The sequence below is a fragment of the Hippocampus bargibanti genome, linkage group LG06 (genome assembly GCF_051943395.1).
Source record: "Hippocampus bargibanti isolate YZ-2025 linkage group LG06, ASM5194339v1, whole genome shotgun sequence".
NCBI classification, from domain to species: domain Eukaryota; kingdom Metazoa; phylum Chordata; class Actinopteri; order Syngnathiformes; family Syngnathidae; genus Hippocampus; species Hippocampus bargibanti.
The window spans coordinates 29,865,701-29,890,943 of record NC_142739.1 but is presented as its reverse complement, the minus strand read 5'-3'; the positions used below and the strand labels follow the sequence as shown (position 1 = coordinate 29,890,943).

Genomic DNA, 25,243 nt, shown 5'->3' with positions numbered 1-25,243 from the left:
GGTCGTTTGCTAATTATGAAACCATTTTTTTTTTTTCAAGCTGTTGCTAAACTTTAACTCATTCATTGCAGTGTCAGAGTTTTTGTCATTGTCACTCAAATTGCAGGAGCCACAGAATATTGAGTTTTAGGACTATGTCAACGTTCAATACAGCGTTAGAAACCTTAGATTCTCTTCTTTCACCGGGAAAAAAGAGTTAATTCCTAAGTTATATGGGTCTGGAGTGATATGAGCTTGAAATGAGGGCAGATGTCCAAAATACAATGTAACACATACATTATAGCGTTTTAACAAGAAGCTGAAGCTGGAACAAAGCGCTAACATGGACAAAAGGTAAATGCTGCCCCCTTGTGGAAGGGAAACATAAATGAGTTAAGGGGACCAAAACGGGCGATCGTGATTCGCCGCTAGCTCGCGTCACGCTATGGTCACTATGGTCATGTTTAAAAGTGCCTTCAAAATAAGATACACAATGTATGAAATATACGGATATACGTCGCTTGTGGGCTACATCGCGTGTAGGCGACCTCACTTGTGAGCGATGTCACTTGTGGGCTACGTCACCTGTCGGCTACGTCACTTGTGGGCTACGTCACCTGTCGGCTACGTCGCTTGTGGGCTATGTCGCTTGTGGGCTATGTCGCTTGTGGGCTACGTCGCTTGTGGGCTACATCGCTTGTGGGCTACATCACTAGCGAGCTACGTCACTTGCGGGCTACGTCACATGTAGAATACCTCACTTGTTGGCTATGTCTCCTGTGGGCTACGTCGCTTGTGGGTTACACCACTTGTGGGCTACATCATCTGTCGGCTACGTCACTTGTGGGCTATGTCACTTGTGGGCTATGTCACTTGTGGGCTATGTCACTTGTGGGCTATGTCGCTTGCGGGCTACGCCGCTTGCAGGCTATGTCGCTTGCGGGCTATGTCGCTTGTGGGCTATGTCACTTGTGGGCTATGTCATCTGTGGGCTACGTTCGTTATGGGCTATGTTACCTGTGGGCTACATCACCTGTGAGCTATGTCAATGGTGGGCTACGTCACTTGTGGGCTAGGCGATTTTTTTTTTCTCTGCCATTTTCTTGCGATGCAAATAAGACGGATAGCTACGATCAAATCCGGCTAATCGATGCTTTAATGACTTCCTTCCTCCTGCGAGGCCGCCGACGTTGCACTTCGCAGTCTCCGGGCGAAACCTTTTTATGAACCTCTCGCTGTCCTTTTCCATCTGCTTCTGTCCGACAAGCAAGCGGACGTGATGAGATTGGCCACGACTTTGTCGCGCCGCTTCACCTTTTCAACACCCCCACCGCCCCCGTCCCAAATGAAAAATGGATGCCGTCACCTTTTGACCCCTCCGCCGCCATTACGTTTGCGGTGAAAAATGCTGAGCGGTGAGAAGATGAAAGCGACGGGGGGGGGGTGAAGATCATTAAGCGGTGGGCTGGCTGCCATCGCCGCATTGCCGGTTTTTCAATCAGGTGGCGCCTTCACAAGTCAAGGTCAAAGGTTGGCTGGTGTCCCATCTGAGCAGGTGAACGATGGATCTTGTCCGGCCATGATGGGGGGGGCGTTTCAGGAACGCGAGGGACTTTTTTGTGTTGACAATCCGGGCGTGTTGTGTTTTGTCAGATTCTCTGTAATCTCATCACGGTTGCGTAACAAACTGTTGCTAAAAACAACAATAGAACCTTCCTTAAAGGACAACCGACGCCTCCGGCCGGACAAGTCGTGTCCATCATTTGTAAAATCACTTCAAATGACTTCTACTGAGCGTAGTTTACAAAGATTCCACCGCATGTCGCTATATTTTACCTCATGCTGAATATTCCGGAAGTCTTGTTTTTGAGTTGATGGCAATTCCTGAAGTGACATCACATTAGGAACGCCCCTGACCAACAAAGCGCCACACAATGCATTTTGGGTACTTTTTTTTTCATCTGAAAACACCGTGTTGATCGCGAAATTAGCCAATTGCGGTAACGCGCATAAAGAAGGTGTAAGTTGACACAAATTCCCAGCGGACAAATCAGCCCATTTCCGACGGAGCTTGGGCGCCATCTTGTGCATTTTCTGGGCGCTACATTGGAGTCATGAGGGACTTCTTTAATCGATTGCAAACATTTATGCTTTCCTCTTCAGAACTATTTGAATCATATTCATAATTGGATGAGTAACAAGAAAGCATCTTCTCCGAATCTGAACTCTCTGAAGCCATTGTTTTGATTCTGGAGCGAGGCAGTTTGTGAGGGAGTATACTGGCGTAACGTCACAAACAAGGGGGCGGGGCTTTCTGAATCTCGCCAGTTCCGAGCTCATTTTGTGGCAGTTTTGAGACACTTGAAGTCTTGGTGTTTTGCATTTGACTAAAAATATCAGCCTGTGTGTTTTGGGTATTTTATAATAATACATTTCATTTGTAAGCGCCTTTCAAAACTCTCAAGGTCACTTTACAGTCACTGGATCAGTTTTTCTGTGAGTGAGCAGCGGCAGCCACACGCGCCAGCATTCACTCAACCTGGAATAACTCAAAAAAATAAAAAGCTAGCTAGCTATTAGATAGCCAGTTGGCTATATAATAGATAGCTAATAGATAGTAGGCTAACAAGCTAGACAGCTAATAGACAGCTAGCCAGCTGGATAGTTAGATAACAGATAGCCAACCAGCTAGCTAATAGTAATAATACTAATACATTTCATTTCTAAGTGCCTTTCAAAACTCGCAAGGTCACTTTACAGTCACATGTTAAGTTTATCTGTGAGTGAGCAGCGGCAGTCACACGCGCCAGCGTTCACTCAACCCGGAAAAAGTTAAATAGGTAGTAAGCTAACTCGCTAGCTAATTGATAGCTAGCTTCATAATAATAGATAGCTAATAAATATCCTGCCAACTAGTAACTTGTCAGTTGGATTTAAGATAACTTTTTGCAACACAAGAGCTAAACCGAATCAATAAGCTCACAGTGCGCAGGTTCGATTCCACCTAGATTAGATATTAGATATTTTAGATGTGATAAAACATTTTTCTGGTGTCGCTTGTCTTTTGATACCACTGAAGCCCTCCCCTAACCACCTCACTGGGGAACTGCGGGTTTTTTTTATGGTCCCTCCTTGCATGTGAATCCGTGTTTGATTTTTTTTTTTTTTAAACATCTTGTTAGAAGCCAATCCTCCGATTCCCAACGGACGGGATGAAACGCGGCGCTCGCTTATCCCGATCTAATTCCCCCAAGCGAGACAAAACGAAGTGCGACCGCGGTTACAGGATGGATCCGGACGCTCTTTTTTTTGATCCGTTGCTTAGCCATCGCGCAAACAAGTCGCACCATCGCCCGGCGAGATGTTTGAAGATGGTCATCGGGTCCCCGACGTTCGATTCCACGCGAAAGAAGAATTTATATCGTTTCGTATTCATAAATCTCGGCGAAGAATTTCATCAGTTACGCTCACGCGTGTTTGCGGATGGATGATGGAGGCCATCTTAAAGTTGACCGCCGTTCTTATTCTCATTCACTGCCTTTCACAAATTTATTTGGGAATCCAACTTTAATTATTTACAGTAAAGTCTCGTTATATCGATATTCAAGGGAGTCCGAAAAAATATCGATATAACCGGGACTATCAATATATCCGACCCTGTTTGCATGTAATTTTCTCAGTGCGTGCATAGAAATAGTATCGATATAGCCGGGACTATCGATATATCCGATATCGATATAACGAGACTTTACTGTAATTAATTAATTAATTAATTACATCTGTGCTGTATGTCGTGCATATTAGCATATTTGACAATAAAGATGACTTTGACTTTGAAAATATGACATCGAGCGCCATTCCCGAATGTATTGGATTGGATTTGCCTTTATTAATCTCAGTTTTTTTCATGCTTGGGTGCTAATAAAGCACTGTCCATGCCATCTGACAATGTTTTTTTCCCTTCCACAAGGGGGCAGCATTGCCCTTTTGTCCATGTTAGTACTTTGTTCCAGCTTCAACTGTTTTTAAAGCGCTATATAAACCAATGTGCATTGAAAAATGGCATTGTATTTTGTACATCTGCCCTCATTTCAAGCTCATATAACTCCAGATCCATATAGTTTAGGAATTAACTCTTTTTTTTTATGATGAAAGAAGAACGTCTAAGGTTTCTAACGTTGTATTGAATGTTTATGTCGTCCTAAAACGGAATATTCTGTGGGTCCTGGAATTCAACTGACAATGACAATAACCCTGGCATTGAAGTGGACACATTTTTGCACAACCTTTGGCAGTCAATGAGTTAAATACATCAAATTAGCTAGCAACAAAACATCGAAAGCTTTCATTTTTGTTTGTTTGTTTGTTTGTTTTCAATTCACCATGTAAAAAGGTAAATATTGTCAATAATAATTAATCATAGGTAAATAGATCGATAAATAAATCAATAAATAAATATTGATTCAATGCCATGACTTTAGTAGACGTTAAAAAAAGAAAAGAACAAAATGTAGAATCGGAAAATGAACCAAATGGATACAATGGATACAATGTCAAAAGTAGTAAAGAGTCCAAATCCATTTTTACTGTAAATGACATCAGGCTCATTAGCTTTAATTTTTTTTGTAAGTCGAATAAGACCGATGGAATTCGAGTGACAATGACAAAAACCCTGGACACATTTTAACACATCGTCTGGCAGTCAATGAGTTAAAAGTCATGCGGGTTTGGGGGTGTGGGCTGCGCCACGCCACGCTCCAATAATGATGCCAAGGACCAAAAAAACAAAAATGGAATTATTTCGTTTTGCGATGGAGTCAAAAGGATTTGTGTGTGTGAGAGTGAGAGAAGAATGGATTAAAAGCACATTGAGCTGGTGCGGCAGATAGAGCCCCGCACTGCGCCCTGACTCCCCTCCCCCCCCCTCCCTACCTCCCTTCCCATCGGCACCCCCTTCCTCCCCCCCCCCCCCCCCCACCTCATCTATTCGCTCGGCGATTGAAAGAAAATTCAATTGGCGCTCTTTCTCACTTTCCGATCCCGGCGAGTGTGCGAACCAGATCAACTCTGCGAGTTCATTTCAAAGTAAAACGCGCTAATCAAGTGTTAGTTAGGCGAAGGAATTAAGAGACGCTTGGATTACGCCCCCCCCCCCACCCTCTCACACCTTTCCACAGCCCCTCCCCCCCTTTCCTCTCCAAATAAAAGACGAGTGGTGCTTTATCAGAAGTGAAGAGACAAAGCCATGTTCGACCACCAGAGGGAGACAAAATTCCCATCTGGATTTATTTTCATGGAAAAGTGCTATAAAAAGAATACTAATAATAATAATAATAATCATCATCATCATCATACATTTCATTTCTAAGCGCCTTTCAAAACTCTCAAGGTTACTCTACAGTCACGGGATAAGTTTTTCTGTGGGTGAGGAGCGGCAGCCACACGCGCCAGCCACACGCGCCAGCGTGCACTCAACACGCACACTCAAATAGATATAAAGATACATAACTAGATTTATAGGTAGGTATAGGTGGGTAGGTAGGTAAAGGCTGGTATGGGGAGGTAGGTAGGCACTTATAGGTATGTAGGTATAGGAAGGTAGATATAGGTGTGTAGGTATAAGTAGGTAGGTAGGTAGGCATAGATAGATAGATGGATGTATCCCCCCCCCCCCAATTTGTCACTTGTGTATGTGTCCATTGCTATGTTTGTGTATGTGTGTGTGTGTGTGTGTGTGCACGAGTGTATTTGTGTGTGTGTGTGTGTGTGTGTGTGTGTGTGTGTTTGTGAAAGTGAGACAGATGCAGAGCCAGACTTACTATTTGCTTGTTTGCTCCGAGCTAAACAGATGCGTAAATAGAAGATAATGCGGAGGGGGGAGGGGGGGGGGTTCAATCACATCAGATTAAACCAAACGGCGACATTCTCAACTCACAAAAACGACAATCGCACACGCTAAAAGTCAGAAGAATGTAGTTTACCAAAATTCATAACGACCTTGCACCGAAAATGCAACGTGGCCCCCAAGAAAAATGAGTTTGACACCCCCAAGTTGTTAGCAAGTGGCTAGCAAGCAGTTAGCAAAAATAATCATAAAAAGTCTCCCAACTGCTTAGCAAATGGTGAACAAGTAATTAGCAAAAATAATTACAAAAAAATCTCGCAAGTGGTTAGCAAGCGGTTAGCAAGCAGTTAGCAAGCAGTTAGCATAAGCAATAATAAAAAATCTCCCAAGTGGTTAGCAAGCGGCGGACAACCAGTTAGCAAAAATAAAAATATTCCCCAAAAATATTCCCCAAGTAGCAAATGGTGAACAAGTAATTAGCAAAAATAATTACAAAAAAATCTCGCAAGTGGTTAGCAAGCGGTTAGCAAGCGGTTAGCAAAAACTATAAGACAAAAAATCCCCCAAGTGATTAGAAAGTGGTTAACGAGCGTTTAGCGAGCAGTTAGCAAAAATAATAATAAAAAAATCCCTCAAATGATTAGCAAGTTCTTAGTGAGTGGTTAGCAAGCGGTGAATAAGTAGTTAGCAAAAATAATCATAAAAAAAACCAAGTGCTTAGCAAGCGGTTAGCAAGCAATTAGCAAATGGTTAGCAATTGGTTTGCCAGCGGTTAGCACGCAATTAGCAAAAATAATAATGATAAAAAAAGGTCCCAAGTGGTAGTAAGTGGTGAACAAGCAGTTAGCAAAAATAATAATGAAAAATCCTCCAAGTAGTTTGGCAGCGGTTAGCAAGTAGTTAGCAAAATTAATCATCAAAAATCCCCCAAGTGGTTAGTAAGCGTCAAACAAGCAGTTAGCAAAAATAACAATTAAAAAAAGACCGAAGTGGTGAGCAAGCAGTTTGCCAGCGGTTAGCAAGCGGTTAGCAAACGGTTAGCAAGTCCCCTACTCGCCGTAGGACAAAGTCGTCACGTAGACATCGGGCGGCCCAATTGCGCGCCACCCGTCTTTCCGCACCATCTGGAGCGCCGTCAGCTTGATCGGCCCACGTTCGAAGCCGTCGCGCCATATGGACCGTGTGCTCCAAGTGCCTGGAACAGCGGTGGGGGGTGGGGATGGTGTGGTGTGGTGTGACCATTTTCATCAATTAATTAATCAACTGGACTTTTTCGCAAAGGGCAACGTTTTTTTCTACCTCTCCGTGAGCGCAACGTTTGCGGTTTGCCGAATAGAAAACGCTACCTCGAAAAGCGTGTTGAGACGTTTACGACGCTGCAGTTAAAGATTCCTGTCAAACGAAATGAATTGAATGAAAAAAACTCACATCGATTAACTGTTTAAAAAAAAACACACGTAGTTAGCAAGCGATTAGCAAAGCAGTTAGCAAGCGGTTAGCAAGCAATTAGCAAAAATAAGAATAAAAAGTCCTCAAAGTGGTTAGCAAGTGGTTATCAAACAGTTAGCAATAACAATAATAAAAAAAAAAAAACCAAGCGGTTAGCAAGTGGCTAGCAAAAATCATTTCAAAAAATCCCCTGAGTGGTTAGCAAGCGGTTAGCAAGCAGTTAGCAGAAATAATAATTACAAAAATTCCCCAAGTGGTTAGCAAGCAGTTAACAAGCGGTTAACTAGCAACTAGCGAAAATAATAAAAAAATCCCCCAATTGGTTAGCAAGCGGTTAGCAAGCATTTAGCAAAAATCATTTTAGAATCCCCCCAGCGGTTAGCAAGTGGTTAGCAAAAATAATAATAAAACATCCCTCAAGTGGTTAGCAAGCGGTTAACAAGTAGTTAGCGAAACAATGATAAACAATACAAAATTTCCCAAGCAGTTAGCAAGCAGTTAGCAAAAATAATAATATAAAAAATCCCCCAAGTGGTTAGCAAGCAGTTAACAAGCGGTTAACTAGCAACTAGTGAAAATAATAAAAAAATCCCCCAATTGGTTAGCAAGCAGTTAGCAAGCATTTAGCAAAAATAATTTTAAAATCCCCCCAGCGGTTAGCAAGCGGTTAACAAGTAGTTAGCGAAACAATGATAAACAATACAAAATTTCCCAAGCGGTTAGCGAGCAGTTAGCAAAAATAATAATATAAAAAAATCCTCCAAGTGGTTAGCAAGTGGTCCGAACTCCACTGTGAAAAAGGACGTTGAGTCAAGTGCAAGGTGAGGGTGGTCTTCCCATCGGAACCTTCCCAGACGTTTGCTCATCCTCGCCGTTTGCGTCGGGGCGTCGCGTCCTTGTCGCCAATAAAGTTACAAATCAAGCGGTTGGCAACAAAATTTGTCGTTGGACACCCCCCCCCACCTGTTTCTTCCCCCCATTTTTAAATTGGGTTCCCGTTTCGGTATTACGCAATTTGAAGCCATAAACATATTTTCAACTCCAATATTGACATTCCAAAATGGCCGCTTCAAACCTTAAGTTGAACACTCCAAAAGTCCAAAGCACACACACCGGCGCTGTGGAATTGAACCCCCAACCTTTGGAAAAAAAAGTAATTGTGCGGAGGCTCCTCCCCCTCCTCCCCCCTCCTGCCTCCCTATTGATGATTGTTTAATTAGACGTAACGAAGTGTCTGTCATTTAGCGAGCCCTCCAGCGGTCAAGCAATTGTGTTCCTATCAATGCACGGGCGACCTTTGACCTGCACGTATCCGATACATCAGCGTCTTTTCGTGCTTGCGTTTCACGATGTCAGGACACGGAAATATACTCGGATGAGGGAGGGTGTGTGTCGCAGATTGGATTGGATGTACCTTTATTTGTCTCGCAGTGGAGAAATTGACATTTCAAAGCAGCAAAGTGATGAAAGGAAGAGGAAAGGAAAGGGAAGAAGTAGAAAAACAAAATACAGGAGCTGCTGGAAAGACAGCCACTCTTGTGGCGCCATCCTGAAGTACATAAAACAAAAATAAAACAAATACAAGCGCCCCAATTTACAAACGAGATATGTTCTGAACGGTCGTTCGTAAGTTGAATTTGTTCATAAGTTGCTTCAGAGGAAAGGAAGAAGTAGAAAAACAAAATACAGGAGCTGCTGAAAAGGCAGCCACTCTGGCGCCGCCATCTTGAAGTAAAAAAAAAAAAAAAAAAAATACAAGCGCTCCCCAATTTACGAACGAGATATGTTCTGAACGGTCGTTCGTAAGTTGAATTTGTTCGTAAGTTGCTTCAGTGCTATATTTTGTATGAAATGTATGTTTAAAGTTTATATAAGTATGTTTAAATTTTATAAAAGTATGTTTAAGGCTTGTATAAGTAACCTGTATCGGTTTATGGATGTACCTTTATTCGTCTCGCAGTGGGGAAATTGACATTTCACAGCAGCAAAGTGATGAAAGGAAGAGGAAAGGAAAGGAAGAAGTCGAAAAACAAAATACAGGAGCAGCTGGAAAGGCAGCCACTCTTGTGGCACCATCCTGAAGTACATAAAACAAAAAAAAACTAATACAAGCGCCCCAATTTACAAACGAGATATGTTCTGAACGGTCGTTCGTAAGTTGAATTTGTTCATAAGTTGCTTCAGAGGAAAGGAAGAAGTAGAAAAACGTTCACTATGCTGTCTAGGTGTAAATTATGATGATGCGGCGTATTTTTCCATTTGTTACCGGTATGGCAATAAAGTTAAATTAGATTAAAAAAAAGTCAATATAATACGTCGTTTGTCGAGTTATGAGTGAAAGCGAAAATTTCCACCTGTGTTCGTCTCTCTTGGGCAGCGGCCATTTTGCCACGCGCAAACAATTGTTTGGGATGTTGTCGCAAAATTCCCGCAAAAAAATATATGTATGGGAAAAATGTCAGCAAAAGCCTACTAGAAAACCTCCAATTTACTCTGGGATTAACACATGGCACTTTAAATGGTGTAGTGACTCCATCTTAATCGGAGTTTAACTCATTCACTGCCAGACATGTGCAAAATGGTGTCCAATCCAGTGCCAGGGTTTTTGTCATTGTCACTCGAATTGCAGGACCCACAGAATATTGACTTTTAGGACTACAGAAAAATTCAAGACAGCGTTAGAAACATTACTTTCTCTTCTTTCGTCAGAAAAAAAAAAGAGTTAATTCCTAAGTAATATGGGTCTGGAGTTATCTGAGCTTGAAATGTGGGCGGATGTCCAAAATACAATGCAATACATCCATATTGGTTGATTTAACAACTGAAGCTGGAACAAAGCGCTAACACGGCAAAAAAAAAAGCGGATAAAAGCTCCCCTCTCATGGAAGGGAAAAACATTACCAGAGGTCTGACCAGCGCTTTATCGGCACCCAAGCATGAAAAAAAAAAACTGGAACAAATTTGTGAATGGCGCTCAACGTCATATTTTCAATTCCTTGAATACATTTGTGAATGAGTTAAATGTTCATTTTGATCAAATTGAGAGGGTGTGCACACTAATGCAACCATACATAAATTATTATTTTTTTTCTCTCGATTGCTTTCCCTTTAAACAACAACAACAAAAAAAAAAACATCCGAGTGCAGGTTATCGGTCACATTCAAAGCAAGAAAACATTTTTTGACATGATTCTTGACAATCCCATTTTGATATGCAACAATTTCAACAGGGGTGTGTAGACTTTTGATACCCGCCATCCGCAATGCTAACCGGTTAGCAATCGCGTGGAGGGAAACTCGCAGTTTGATGCTGTCGATGGATGGACGCATGAGAAAGGAAGAGGGCGGGCGGAGTGGGAGGGGTTAATGACGGAGAGCTCAGTGGAGGCGGGGGGGGGAGGAAGGGGGAGGGTGAAAGGGGGAGAAGGGGGGAGGCGCAATCAGAAGCCTGAGTGGTTCTGGTAAATATTTATATTGCATTATGATACGCGCAAGAGTGAAAGAGCGGGAGAGGAGAGGCGGTATATGGAGAGGAGGGGGGAGGAGGGGGGAGGCGGGGGTGTGGTGATGGGTTGCAGTTTGCTGTTGGGGGGGGGGGGCGTGGGGGTCCTTGGCTACAGCCTCCATTCCGTTTATTAATTTTATTCCGCTCCGCTAAGTTTAGCATTCAACACGTGTCGCCGGTGATGGAGGGAGGGAGGGGCGAGAAAGGGGTGAGGAGAGAGAGAGAGAGAGAGAGAGAGAGCTTGACGGTTGCTAGGTGACGAGGCGGAGATACTGAATTTTAACCAAAGAACAAGCGAAGAGGGGAGAGAGTGTGTGTGAGAGGGGGATAGAGAGAGAGAGAGAAGTGAGAGTCGAGAGGGGGGGAGGGGGCGAGCAAGAGCGAGTGAGCGAGAGAGAAAGAGAGAGAGAGAGATCCGAGGATACACGTAGATCATATATGTATGTTTTCAGAGATATTTGCCCCGGCATTTCTCTGGGTGTGTGTGTGTGAGAGTGTGCGTGCGCATGTGTGTGTATGTGTGAGTGCGTGCATGTGTGTATGTATGTGTGTGAGTGAGTGAGTGTGTGTGAGGAGCCCAGCGGGTGGAGGGGAGGTGGTGGAGTGGTGGGTGGGGGGGCACACACGCTCTCACACATACACACACATACACGCGCACGTACGCACACACACCCGCGCACGCACACAAAAAAAGGATACCTCAAAACGGAAGGATGTGAAAAAGGATGGAGGGACGCACGGAAAGAGGGGGGACAGGCTGGTGAAAAAAACCGTAAGTCCATTTATTTTCATCCTCTCACACATACGCACTCTCACATACACACGCATGCTCGCGCACGTCTGTCGGATTAATTGCGAGTGGGAAAGAAGTCGCGTCATTGACGCCGGAGAAGGAGATGGACAAGAAATGGGGGTGGGGGCAAGAGGCTGGTTGTCGGCATGTTGAATGGTCGTGGAGGGGGCGTATAGGGGGGGCAACGCGGTGCATGCGGCTAGCGCGTTTGACCCTTCTGTCATTGGTGCGCCTGCGAACAAAAAACTCACCGGACGCATGTTGCGCTTCGTTCACGCACACTCGCCGGCATTCCGTTGAGTCATGAAGGGGGGGGGGGGTAGAAATGAGGGGGGGGGGGGCGTTAGTTTGCGAAGACTTTGCGCCCCGTCGCTAAGTGCTAACACGGCGCGGCGGATGCGCCATCTGAATTCCGCTTGATGCTCATTTTCGTCCCGGGATGATTTTTTTTTTTTGGGGGGGGGTGATGGAGACAAAGGCTCTTTTCCAGTCGAACTACCCGACGTTGTGGTTGGTTTTTTTTTTGGGGGGGGGGGTTCGCATTTTGTATTTATTTATTTTTAGTGAGTAGTTGGTCTGTAGGCTCCCACGCTAACTTTTGAGGTGAGGTGCTACGACCGCTAGCCCCCCTCGCACCCCTTTCCCCCCCCCCCCCCCCCCCCCCCGGTACAGTCCATCCTCACAAGTCCATGTCCTCCGAGACCCCCGCTGAAAACCCCCGAAGTTGAGTCCGCCGTTTTATTTCATTATTGATGATTTGCTGCAGTCCCCGAGAGCAAGTCGCAACCGTCTCCCTCCTTGGCAACCGTGGGGGAGGGGGGGGGGGTGTTTTTGCATGTTTTTACCGCACTCTACACACACACACACACACACACACACACACCCCCCACCTTCCATTCCGATCATCTCCTTCGCACCCACAGGTGAGCGATGCCTGCTCATCACTTTGCTCTGCCGCCGCTGCGGTGCGCCTCTAGTGGTCAAGCGGGGTTTTGGCTTGGGACGGTGAGGGGAGGCGGGGTAAGACCCCCGCGGGGGGCGTAAAGTTGCCCATGAAAGTTGTACATGTTGCCTTGTAAGGGGTCAGGGGTGGGCGGCAAGTGCGGAGGTCCCAAATTTGTTCAGGTTTTTTTTTTTTTTTTTTTTCATGCTTGGGGGCCGATGAAGCGCTGGCCATGGCCTCTGGCAATGTTTTTTTTTTTTTTGCTTTCCGCAAGGGGGCATTATTCCCCTTTTTTTCCCTGTTAGCGCTTTGTTCTCGCTTCCGCTGGTGAAAAGGATCCTCCTGTTGGTTTTTTATTGCGGGGTGGGGTGCTGATAAAGTGCTGGTCAGACCTCCGGCAATGTTTTTCCGCTTCCACAATGGGGCAGCATTTCCCTTTTTTTCACGTTAGCACTTTGTTCTACCTTCAGCTATTGTTAAAGCACTATATAAATCAATATCTATGTACGTATTGCATTGTATTTTGGACAGACGCCCCCATTTCAAGCTCATATAACTCCCGACCATTTCGTTTAGGAATTAACTTTTTTTTCTGATGAAAGAAGAGAGTCTAAGGTTCCTTATACCTAGCTAGCTATATATTTTCTATCTATTAGCTATGTTGCTGGCTGGATATCTATTAGCTAGCTATCTAGCTTTCTATCTATTTGAGTTTCTTCCGGGTTGAGTGAACGCTGGCGCATGTGGCTGCTATCTAGCTGACTACCTAGCTATATATTTATTTGCTATCTATGTGCTATCTATTATCTATTTATATGGAGCACGTCATTTATTATTATTATTACAAATTGTAATTCATATAACTGATTTGCAAACTACATAAATATTGCGGGATGGGTGCTGATAAAGTGATGGCCAGACCTCTGGCAATGTTTTTTTCCCCTTCCACAAGGGGCAGCATTTCCCTTTTTTCCATGTTAGCTCTTTGTTCCAGCTTCAGCTGCTGTTAAACCAATATGCATGTATTGCATTGTATTTTGGACATCTGCCCCCATTTCAAGCTCAGATAACTCCAGACCCATATCACTTAGGAAATAACTCTTTTTTTTCTGATTAAAGAAGAGAGTCGATGCAACGTTTCGAACGCTGCATTGAACGTTAATGTCATCCTAAAACTCAATATTCTGTGGGTCCTGAAATTTGAGTGACAATGACAAAAACCCCTGGCACTGGAGTGGACACATGTTTTTGCACATGAATGAGTTATTGTTTATTTTTGAGAAAGATGGCGTCTCAAGTTCCCAGTTTCATGATATGATGTCATATTTTATCCTAACTCTCCTTGAAAAAAAAAAAGGAAAAACAATGTCAGCATTTGTTTGGGGGTTTCCCCTGTACCCCTCCCCCGACCCCCCCCCGCCACCTCCTCACTATATATTTGTCGCATTTAGCTTCCGCCGTAATTCTTTTCATTTGCAAGTGCTTGAAAACAAGCGATTTAACCATCTGCCGTTCACTGTTGCTGTCCCAGCAGGCGCCATCAAGCGCTTCCATGCGGACTTTCCCAATTTCAGGAAGCTCGCGGCGTTTCACTAATTTTGGGCGACTTCAAACTGAATCAATCTCCTCATTCTCGGGAGAAATTAAATATTCAACCGCTGAAAAAAAAAAAAAAAATTTGTTTTTTGGAACGCAAGTAACTAACATTTTTTGTCTATTTTCACGAAACAAAATTTTTATCGAGTAAGTCGTGAGAAAACTAACGCGAGCGCAAGCAAAACATAAAGCCAAGTTTTGATATATCCAAAGTGCGGCCTGGGGGCCAACTGCGGCCCGTGGTTGATTTTCATTCGGCCCGCAGCCTCCGTTATAAAATCAATAACGTCTGGCCCGCATGTACAATGAATACATTAGGCAGTAGCGCTGCTACCTGCATGCTAAGTCCCGCCATCTACAGGCTCAATTAAGGACTGCAAATTAGTCCAGTAGTCATTGACTGAATGGGGATTTTCAAATTTTCCAAAATGGCGATTTTCTACATGAAACAAAATCTAAAATGGCGACAAACAACAAAATTACACATGTTCAAAGATGCTAGTGTTTAAAAAAGTGAAGTTCAGTGAATATTCAATTTTAATTTTCAATGTTATTTCAATTTTGTTTCAAATTAACCAAAACTTGTGTTTAAGATAGCTGAAAATTACAATAAAAACGCAAACATGAAACAGAATGTCTCGCTAGAATTTATTAAAATTAATTGCAGTTTTATAATGCCAAATAAGCCAGTGATTGGACGCCTGAGTAGCAGTTATATGCTCCCTCTTACAAGTATCAGTCAAGAAGCAAGCGGCAGCATTATGGACCAACTGGAAATACTTTGTGGAGTATGCAAATTGTTTGCGTGATAGGGACCACAAGTTCGGACACCACTACATTATGGGGACCACAAATTCGGACACCCCTACATTATGAGGAACACAAGTTCGGACACCCCTGCGTTATGGGAACCACAAGTTCGGATATCCCTGTGCTAAGGGGACCACAAGTTCAGACACTCCTATGTTATGGAGACCACAAGTTCGGACACTCCTACGTTATGGGGACCACAAGTTCGGACACCACTACGTTATGGGCACCACAAGTTCGAACCCCCCTGCGTTATGGGGACTACAAGTTTGGACACCCCTACATTATGGGGACCACAAATTCGGACACCCCTACATTATGAGGAACACAAGTTCGGACACCCCTGCGTTATGGGAACCACAAGTTCGGATATCCCTGTGCTAAGGGGACCACAAGTTCAGACACTCCTATGTTATGGAGACCACAAGTTCGGACACTCCTACGTTATGGGGACCACAAGTTTGGACACTCCTACGTTCTTGGGACCACAAGTTCGGAGACTCCTACGTTATGGGGACCACAAGTTCGGATATCCCTGTGCTATGGGGACCACAGGTTCAGATACTCCTACGTTCTGGGGACCACAAGTTCGGACACTGCTACGTTATGGGGACCACAAGTCTACCAGTGAATAAAAAACATTCTAAAAGCTTTGGATACAAAATGTTCATCTGTAAAGTTGGACAATCCGAGTTTGTGAGCTACAGAAAGACGTCAGCCATCTTCGGCTAATTAGACGTTGAAGAGACGCTGCGGCGTGTCCGCCGATGACAAGCGGATGGGCCAAGAAAAAAAACAACAAATTGACTTTGAAGATGAGACAACCGGGAAGCCGATTGGGTATCCCACTCTACTCATTAATTCGGGGTAATTCTTTGAGCGCGTCATGGTGTGAACGGGAGGATGATTGATTAAAAAAAAAAAAAAAAAAGTCAGCGATGTTTCGCTCTGTTCCTTCTCTGTGATTTACAAAGACTGACATTTTCTTCGTTGGGCCGAAGACTATGGATTTAGCCACCTTCAAGTCCTGAAAATGTATTACAGTAAAGTCTCGTTATATCGATATGGGATATATCGATAGTCCCGTCCTGAAATCCAATGACTTTATGTATTTTGCTTTCGCAGGATCACACCCCGCATTGTGGCCAAAGGTAGACTCAAGAAATGCTGGTTGACGCAGGGTCATCCTCACACTAGCAGGCTAGCTATCTATATTTAAGATAGCAGGATAGCAGGCTCAATCTAAGCTAGCAGGATAGCTAGCCCTATCTAAAATAGCAGGCTAGCTATTCCTATCTAAGATGGCAGGCAAGCTAGCTCTATCTACGATAGCAGGATACCTAGCTTTAGCTAACATAGCAGAATAGCTAGCTCTAAGATAGCAGAATAGCTAGCTCTATTTATGATAGAAGGCTAGCTAGCTCTATCCAGGATAGCAGGCTAGCTAGCTCTATTTATGATAGAAGGCTAGCTAGCTCTATCCAAGATAGCAGGCTAGCAAGCTCTCTATGTAAGATAGCAGGCTAGCTAGCTCTATCCCAAGATAGCTGGCTGGCTCTATTTATGATAGAAGGCTAGCTAGCTCTATCCAAGATAGCAGGCTAGCTAGCTCTATTTATGATAGAAGGATAGCTAGCTCTATCCAAGATAGCAAGCTAGCAAGCTCTATGTAAGATAGCAAGCCAGCTCGCTCTATCATTGATAGCAGGCTAGAGCTCTATCTAAGATAGCAGGCCAGCAAGATCTATCTAAGATAGGCGCAGGTGTTAGTTACTTGCATTCCAGAAAACAAAAAATATATATATTTTTATCGGTTGAATATTTAATTTTTCATGTGTGGAGATTGATTCAGTTTGAAGTTGAAGCTGTATTTTTGATAGCAGGATATCTAGTGCTATCTGAGATAGCAGGCTAGCTAACTCTTTCTAAAGTAGGTGGCTAATTAGCTCCATCTATGATAGAAGGCTAGTTAGCTCTGTCTAAGATAGCAAGCTAGCTAGCTCTATCTAAGATAGCAGGCTAGCTTGTTCTATCTAAGATAATAATAATAATAATAATAATAATAATAATAATACATTTCTAAGCGCCTTTTAAAGCTCTCAACGACAAAGATAGGAGTCTGGCTAGATCTATCTATGATAACAGGCTACCTAGATGTATATAAGCTAGCAGGCACGCTAGCTCGATCTGGGCTGAAGTTGGTTTATTTAGTTTGTTGCCAGGCTGTGAAGGAGTGAATGAGAGGTTGGCGGCTAACTAACAACAGAGCAGGCAGCTTAGCAGTTGATGTAGTAACGCACATCCGCTTAAGCTAACTATACCTAACGTTGCAATAATGAGCTTGACAATGAACGCTACAATATCTAAGTAAACTAACATGCGACTGCATTGGAGCATTGGAATTGCCCAGAAATGCTATTTTCTAGAACCACCAGTGTTCCAATCACAAACGGGAATGGTCGCTAGGCCTTTCAGCTCATCACAGACGCAGATAAACGGACCGAAACGATCGCTTCTGTTCTCTGTTATTCTTTCCACTCCACGTTCGCCTCTATCATTCACCAGCTCGCCGACGTCTCCGGGCTCCCATCAGCCTCACCCCTCGTCTCCCCCCGTCATCCCGCCATCCCCTTCCGAAATTCATCAGATCGCTTCCTAAGGCGATCATCTTCCCATCCCTGACGTTTGTTCCTCAGCTTTTCCGTTCAAATATTAATTGCGCTTCAAATTTCTCATATCTCATATGACCCTTTATGAACTTCTTGGATTACAATAGCGATATTTACAACACCCACTCCCTCCCAGCCCTGCCCCCCTGCTTCTTCCCACTGCCACACTCACCGAACTATGAGTACACGCTACACGCTGTACTCTATTTTTATCGGGGGGTTTTTTTTCTGCAAGACTTCACTTCAAACTTTTTTTTGTTTCTTTTTTTAGCCACATTATAAGTGCCTTGCACGCTTGGGTCCGAGAAGACATTAATTTAATCTGTGCTGTATGTCATTCCTATTAGCATATTTTAGCATATTTGACAATAATGCTGACTTTGACTTGAAAAGTGTCATATAGAAGTGGCTCGGAAAAAAGTCCACGCGCCGTGGTTCTTATCCTGGAATTTTGCTGAAAGAGGTAGATCGTTTGCAACGTTGATGCTAATGCTAAAGCAGACGTTGGTATCGCCGTGATTGATGCTCGCGGGAAACGACTGCGGAAGTGGTGATTTCAAGGAGGAAATTCTGTGATGGCGTTCTAGGGGTGGCGGTACGGTGGCCCGCAGGGGTCAAGACTCCGGGCAACCTTTTGTCACGCGAGTTGTGGAAAATAGAAACGAGCAATGTGTCGACGTTCGGCATGGCCTTTGGTGCTAAACCGGATTAACCCGGCGGTGCAGAGTCAGTCGCCTCGGAAAAGCTTTCCGAGTTGGAATGTGGAATTTTCAGGCGGAGACCGTGCGGCTTTTTTTGCCGATGTTGATGTTGCGCGCTAGCTTAGGGAATTTGCACGCTGTTTTCCCGACGAGAGAAAGCAAATGACAAAAGGCTTCTGGGTGTTTTTGCCGTGATGTTGTATGGGTTAGGGTTAGGGTCGGAATTTCCTTTCGATCCGTAATCACCTTAAAACATAGCAAGAACCGGAGTAGAGGCGTTTCGGAGACAAAGAAGCATGCACTGCTTGCCAACTCGCGGTTAGCAAGCGCTTAGGATAGAATCCAGGCCGCAGTCTTGAAGACACTGGCGACCAAGTCATGGCTAGCAGAATACCCAGCCAGCCAATAGATAGCTATCCAGATAGCCATGTAGCAAATAGCTAGCCAGCTAGATAGCAAGCTGGATATAATAGATAGCAAATAGCATAGGCTTAGTTATGCTGATGAGGTGATACCAGTGCGGATTGGATCGGATGTACCTTTATTCGTCTCGCAGTGGAGAAATTGACGTTAAACAGTACCTAAACGCTAGCAACCACTCATTTGATGACCATGAGGTTAAAATCTAAGTGAAAGAAAATAGATGGTTTGAAAGCGGAGTAAAAGAAGCTCTTTTTATAAAACCGCAAAACCCTTCTCTAAGTCGCCATGCTGATAGCTAGCTACCTAGCTAGCTAGCGATTTACTATCTATTAGCTAGGTAGCTAGCTATTTAGCTAGTTAGCTACTTCATAGCTATCTGTTAGCTTGCTTGTTAGCTTTTTGAGTTAATTTCGGGTTGAGTGAATGCTGGCGCATGTGGCTGCCGCTGCTCACCCACAGAAAAAATATTTTGTGACTGTAAAGTGACCTTGAGAGTTTTGAAAGGTGCTTATAAATGAAATGTATTATTATTAGTGGTAGTATAAAGTTTACGTGGAGTCAAAATAAATGTGTTCCCCAACTAGAACACCAGAGGGCGCGATTTCGCCATTGCGGCGAATGAGTCATCGTGACAGGATCGAACCTTACTAGCGCTCGGTCCGAATATCCCCGAAAAGCGCCGAGGCATAACATTGCTGCTTTTCATTTGGCGACTTGCTTTAAGAAAAAAAACGGCAACGGCAATCAGAGCCCAGCGTGTTATTCATGAACGTACGACACATTATGCAAATGCCGGGCGAGCTAACGCCGCTGCGAAATCAACTCTATTTTCATCAAGCGGAAAAGGAAAAGAATCCCTGATTGAGCTGTCAACTGTTTAGCATACTGAGAGGCGTTGCTAATAATTCGCTCAAGTGGCGCTAAATAAGAAAGATTTGAAAAAGGGCAATAACAGGTCTCTTCCGATCGATGAAAATACAATAGTCTTCTGTTAGCCTCGAGTCCTGATGCAAATAAAAGAAAACTTAACAGACCTCTTCAAAATACTCTGCCGCGGTTTGGAATTGAAGCGGATTTACTGTACGAGGGACAGGAGACGTGAGACAATCTCTTTTAGTCAATAGATGCTACAACTTTGTGTTTGCTTTCAAAACATAGCTTGTAGCAGACGTCCACATTTCACCATGATGTCCCTGATCCATTGGTGAAAAGGACACTTTGATCCTCTTCTCTTTTATTGAACTGCTTCATACGACAAAGACGGTGTGGAAAGTGCTTGGATTGAATGACCTTCTGTGTCTTTGTGTCGACACTCCCCTACTTACAAACATTCAGGTTATGAAAATTCAGGTTACGAACATTCAGGTTACGAAGAACGGTACATACAAACCTTTTTTTAGTAAAATATGTAGTATTCTCTCCAGTGGTACATGTACAGTACATATCTTTATAGACATATATTTTATTCAATGTTTATTTTTCAGTACAAACCAATACAGGTATACTGTACAAGCCTTAAACATTCTTATATAAACCTTAAACATACATTCCATACAAAATATAGCACTGAAGCAACTTACGAACAAATTCACCTTACGAACGACCACTCGGACCGTGTCTTGTTCGTAAGTTGGAGAACTTCTATGTACAGACTCTTCCCTACTTACGAACATTCAAGCGACCACTCGGACCGTGTCTTGTTCGTAAGTTGGAGAACTTCTATGTACAGACGCTTCCCTACTTACGAACATTCAAGTTACAAACAACGGTAACTACGAACATCTTTGTAGTAACATATGTAGTATTCTCTCCAGTTATACATGTACATATTTTTATGGGGCATATACTTTATTTAACATACTTATACAAGCCTTAAACATACTTATACATACCTTAAACATACTTACATAAACCTTAGACACACTTATATTAACCTTAAACATAAATTGCATACAAAATATAGCACTGAAGCAACTTACAAACAAATTCAACTTATGAACGACCGTTCGGAACGTCTAGTAATTGGGGAGTGTCTGTCTTTTTTGTCTTTTTTGTTCTTTTGACTTCAAGATGGCGCAGCGAGAGTGACTGCCTTCACAGCAGCTCCAGTATTTTGTTTTTCTACTTCTTCTTTTCCTTTCTTCTTCCTTTCATCACTTTGCTGCTGTGAAATGTCAATTTCGCCAGTGTGAGACAAATAAAGGCTAATCTAAAGTATGATAATAATAATACATTTAATATATAAGCGCCTATCAAAACTCTCAAGGTCACTTTACAGTCACATGATACGTTTTTCTGCGGGTAAGCAGCGCCAGCCACACGCGCCAGCGTTCACTCAACCCGTAAGTAACTCAAATAGATAGAAAGCTAGCTAGCCGATGGATGGATGGATGGATGGATGGATGGATGGATGTCGAGGGCCCAAAATATCCTCGATTTTTTTTTTTTTTTTTTAAATCCGATATCTGAGCTAACCCGAAACTCAAAACAGTTTCTCAGTGACCGCAAGGAAATGGAAGGGGACTGGAAATGTCAAAATAAAATGACGTCAAAGAGGCACACCGGAGCGGAATGTCAAGGTGATTGCTCCCGTTTGTACCGGCGAAAGGTTACAGAGTACGAAAAGGACAGATGGAAATTTTGAGCTTGGTGTTTTTACGTCAAGGCTTCTTCTCGAAAAAGACGATAAGATGCGTGGGATAATAGCAACGTGAGTGGCGCCGTCATTTGCCGCCATCCTCTTGTCTGATTATTTGAGTGCCTTTTCAATGAGCGCCGGGATAATTACGACGTATTATAATTCGGCCGATAGTTCCTGTTTGAAATCCGTCACCCTCTCGTGGATGTTCCGCCTGAATATTGTGAATCTGCAAGGTTCTGGTGTTGAAAGACGTTGATGGATAATGACATAGGAGTGATTGAGTGCGATGCAGTTTGTGCTTGCGGCGCGGCGAACAGTACGCGACGTGTGTTTAGACGGCGTAAAGTCGAGATTCCCGGTGCCATTCATTTTTAGATTTTCTTTTTTTTTTTTTAACTATATATTATTTATTTATTCTTTTATGTTAAATTTTATTATATTTTCTATATTTTTACTATTTTTATTATTTATTCTTTTATGTTAGATTTTATTATATTTTTACTATATTGGTTTATTATTTATTCTTTTATGTTCGATTTTATTATATTTTCTATATTTTACTATATTTATTTATTATTTATTCTTTTATGTTAGATTTTATTATATGTTCTATATTTTACTATATTTATTTATTATTTATTTATTCTTTTATGTTAGATTTTATTATTTTTCTATATTTTTACTATATTTATTTATTATTATTTATTCTTTTATGTTAGATTTTATTATATTTTCTATATTTTACTATATTTATTTATTATTTATTCTTCTATGTTAGATTTTATTATTTTCTATATTTTTACTATATTTATTTATTATTATTTATTCTTTTATGTTCGATTTTATTATATTTTCTATATTTTACTATATTTATTTATTTATTCTTTTATGTTAGATTTTATTATAGTTACTTTTTTTACTATATATTTTAGATATATTTATTATTATTAATTATGTTAATTTATATTATTTTTATATTTTCTATATTTTGTCTATATTTATGTATTATTATCTATTATGTTATTTCCGGGTTGAGTGAACGCTGGCGCGTGTGGCTGCCGCTGCTCACCCACAGAAAAACGTATCCTGTGACTGCAAAGTGACCTTGAGTGTTTTGAAAGGCGCTTATAAATGGAATGTATTATTATTATTATTATTATTATTATGTATTACATTGTATTTTGGACAGCAGCCCCCATTTCAAGCTCAGATAACAAAACATAAACAAAACATTTCAAGCCATTGAACTACGACTGAGAGCTTACACAGACGTATTGAACTAAAAAGTAATTGCTAGCGGCGTAACGGCGAAATGCCGCTTCACCGTGTTTGTACGCAACCGTTTCCGTTAAAGTTCTTTTAACTCCTTCACTGCCAGATATGTGCAAAAAATGTGTCCACTCAAGTGCCAGGGTTTTTGTCATCGTCAGTCGAATTCCAGGACACACAGAATATTGAGTTTGAGGACGACATAAACATTAGACTTAAACCTTAGACTCTCTTCTTTCATCAGAAAAAAAATAGTTAATTCCTAAATGATATGGGTCTGGAGTTATATAAGCTTGAAATGTGGGCAACTGTTCAAAATACAATACAATACGTACATATTTATTTATGTTACAGCTTCAGCTGTTGTCAAAGCGCTAACATGGACAAAAGGGAAATGCTGCCCCCTTGTGGAAGGGAAAACATTTGCCAGAGGTCTGGCCAGTGCTTCATCAGCACCCAAGCATGAAAAAAAAACAATCTATTTTCAATTCCCGAATAAATTTATGAATGGCAGTGAATGAGTTATTTTTTTCATAATTTTTCTGATAAAAGAAGAGAGTCTAAGGTTTCTTATGCCGCATTGAATGTTGATGTAGTCCTAAAACTATATAAATATTCTGTGGGTCCTGGAATTGGAGTGACAATGACAAAAACCCTGGCACTGGAGTGGACACATTTTCGCACATTGTCTGCCAGTTACAAATCACACAGTCTTGTTATTGCGTCCATCTTGAAACCGAACACCAAATCTCCTAGCTTTTCCCGCTGCTCGGGCTAACCGCTACGCTAACTGGCTGCGCCGCAACAGCGTGTGACAGGCTTGGGGGTATGAGCTACGGCTGGCTAGCCGGCTTCGCTCTCCTTGAAGTAACTCATCCTTGCCTGGCTGCAAGTAAATTGTAAGACTTGTGACAAGAATCATGCTCAGCCAAGGATCCCGACGAGTAGCTCAACACGGGACACGTCGAGCCAGAAGAGAGATCACGCCAAGCCGCCGCGTCCGACCGGCTAACGGGAAATGTCCTTGAATAAAGCCAAATAATTATTTACTGCGACAGTCGCGCTAGAAAATTGAGCGCTAGCGTGTTCGCAAGCGTCTTGCGGCGGCGATGAACTGATTGAGCAGCAAATTAGCAGTTGATTTCGGAAGTGTCACGAGAGGAAAATAACGCCGCAGCTGCACCACGAGCAAAACCGTCCGAATCACAGAATCGAAACCCGTCGCGACGACCGGCCAAGTACTGTGACACCTTGGCTTACGAACTTAATTGGTTCCCAGACAGTGTGTAAGGTGAAAAGTGTGTATCCCAAAAATTAATTTCCCATAGGAAACCATTAAAATGAGAATAATCCGTTCCCAGGTCCCCATAAAACATAATTTTCTAATTTTCTAAGCCTTAAAACTAAACAAAATATACCTTATTTTATGTATAATAAATGTGCTATGGTATTATAATTATAGAAATAAACTGTACTGTATAATAAAGTCATTTTATTCACCTTTGTGATGGTTGTTGATGGCCTGATGGAGTGGCCGGTTTCATCAGCATTAAACACTTGATGAGGAACATAACCTTCTTCTTTCACTATCTTGTGGAATTATCCCTTGGAGGTGCTTTCTCTGCCATAATTTTACCTTGTTCCTCATTAAATCTAGCAGACATTTAAACAGCTTCTTCCCCCAAGCCATTAACTCTTTCAACAGTAGCCCAACTGGAATTGTATAGTGCCTCTTTGCATTTTTTTGTGCTAATGATACTAGTGCAGCGTGTTCGACCGGAAACAAATTCCTTGTGTGTTCTACATACTTGGCAACAAAGATGATTCTGATTCTGATCTAAACTCTGTTTAGCTGGGTTGATAGCTTTTTGCATCAAGTGTACAGATGGCTTGCGCGGGTTATTTGTGGAGCCTGATTGATGGGATATTTTAACCTTGCAGTCTCCACTCTGCCTTTGAACTATCAAAGTTGAAACGAGTCCAAATGTTAACGTTTAACGTTCGTAAACTGAAAAGTTTGTAAGCCAAGGGGTTCGTAAACCGAGGTATCACTGTATTTGGAATATATATATTTTTTTAATTATCTATATTTATATATTATTTTTGGCAAATCTTTTTTTCATTCATTCAAGGTGCACCTTATATGCTGATGCGCCTTATAGATGGAAATAGTTTAAAAATACACCATTCGTGGGTGTGCGCCTTATACTCTAGTGTGCCTTATACGTAAAAAAAGTTTGATAATACACCATTCAGTGAAGGTGCGCCTTATACTCCGCTGCGCCTTATACACAGAAAAAGTTTGAAAATACACCATTCGTTGAAGGTAATAATAATACATTTCATTTCGAAGCGCCTTTCAAAACTCTCAAGGTCACTTTATAGTCAGAGGATAAGTTTTTCTGCGAGTGAGCAGCGGCAGCCACATGCGCCAGCGTTCACTCAACCCGTAATAACTCAAATAGATAGAAAGTTATCTATTAGCATAACCAATAGCTAGCTAGCTAGCTAGCTAGCTATTGGTTATCTCTTAGCTAAATAGCTATCTAGATAGCTAGCTAGATTCAACCCATATTCACATACAAGTCCCTCTTAATTATGTACAGTATTGGTGAAAACA

The 25,243-nt window shown here is 42.3% G+C and overlaps 1 protein-coding gene across 1 annotated transcript in view; it reads left to right on the top strand.

Moving 5' to 3' along the window:
* Nucleotides 1–11,402: 11,402 nt before the first annotated feature.
* Nucleotides 11,403–25,243, top strand: part of grin2db (glutamate receptor, ionotropic, N-methyl D-aspartate 2D, b) — a 49,529-nt gene continuing 35,688 nt past the window's right edge. Inside the window, exon 1 of the mRNA XM_088998205.1 lies at nucleotides 11,403–11,550. The gene's annotated coding sequence lies outside the window, so the exon portion shown is untranslated. The remainder of the gene's footprint in view (nucleotides 11,551–25,243) is intronic.